We start from the raw sequence: 1,102 nt of genomic DNA, 5'->3' as shown, positions 1-1,102 counted from the left end.
AAGCACCACGTCCCAGGAAGCAGGAAGCACTCAAAACCATGTATCTGACGCTGAAATGCTTCTTATCTCTGCCTGAGTTAAAACCACCTCCAGCCCTTCAGACAAAAAACAAAACATACTCATGAGCTTTCTTCTTCTTCCCCCACTAGGCCTGCTCTGTCCAGGAGCCAGACGGCCTCTGCTCCTTCATTTAGCTTTTATCCACAACTCTCAAGCACTAAAAATCAATGCTAGGCAGAGGATTCACTGGACACTAAGAAAACCTTGAATTCAGGGTGTGGGCATTGTGCTCACCTTCCCTGTCTTACGACGATCTGACGATCAAATGCATGATTACCCCAGGCAGTCATCGTCTGTCTGTGTTCAGGAGCAGGAGGCGTGCTGTTGGCCATACCAGGCTTCACAGTATTAGTCCAGGTGCTTTTACTAAACAAGTGGCTCGACAGTCACCAACCAGGACTTCATCTCCTCTGTCTCCTTACAAAGTGTCTTCACCTTACAAAGGAATCCTGTGGCCAATAGCAGGTCTAGCCTTTCAACAGGGAGGAAATTATCCATGGAATCCATTACCCTCCTATCTCATGCCTATGAATTATGGGGCAGGGTTTATAACTAGAAGCCTATTTTTGCATACTTTTTCATTGGCTGTTCTTCTCCCCATTTTAGCCCTTCTTCCTCTCTGCTTGCCTTCACTCCCCAGTCCTGACCACTCCCTGCAGGGACTGTGTGCATCTTTTTCATCATTTGTCTCCTGAGTCTAGTATGATGTCTGACTCACGGTAGCTCCTGATTTTAAAGTAGTGGGTTTAATGAACACTGTAATTAGGAACATGTGACTTAGCTCATTATCCTATTCCTAACCTAACAAAATGTCTGGCACCCCGACTCTTATATCTGTTACTGGGGGTTCACAGAGTTTTTCTCAGGTCTTCACAGTTGAAAGGATGAGAGGCAAACAGGGGACAGGGACGAACCTTGTGTTGTATGGACAGGGAAGAAGTCAGCACTCCTCTGGAAGAGGCTAGAAGAGGCCCACAGGCTTAACATGCTTATGGCAAAAACACTGCCCACTTCATAGCTTTTTTTTTTTTTTTTTTTTTTT

The 1,102-nt window shown here is 45.6% G+C and overlaps 1 protein-coding gene and 1 non-coding gene across 7 annotated transcripts in view; both read left to right on the top strand.

Annotated features, from left to right (window-relative positions):
• Ncald (neurocalcin delta) overlaps positions 1 to 1,102 on the top strand; it is a 449,041-nt gene that overhangs the window by 198,389 nt on the left and 249,550 nt on the right. The window lies entirely within an intron of this gene.
• On the top strand, positions 978 to 1,097 carry LOC116082939. Its single transcript, XR_004115543.1, has one exon. It is a non-coding gene; the product is annotated as a U6atac minor spliceosomal RNA (small nuclear RNA).

The sequence above is a fragment of the Mastomys coucha genome, unplaced genomic scaffold, assembly GCF_008632895.1.
Source record: "Mastomys coucha isolate ucsf_1 unplaced genomic scaffold, UCSF_Mcou_1 pScaffold7, whole genome shotgun sequence".
NCBI classification, from domain to species: domain Eukaryota; kingdom Metazoa; phylum Chordata; class Mammalia; order Rodentia; family Muridae; genus Mastomys; species Mastomys coucha.
Note: the sequence above shows the minus strand (reverse complement) of the source record. Positions and strands in the feature narration are given on the sequence as shown.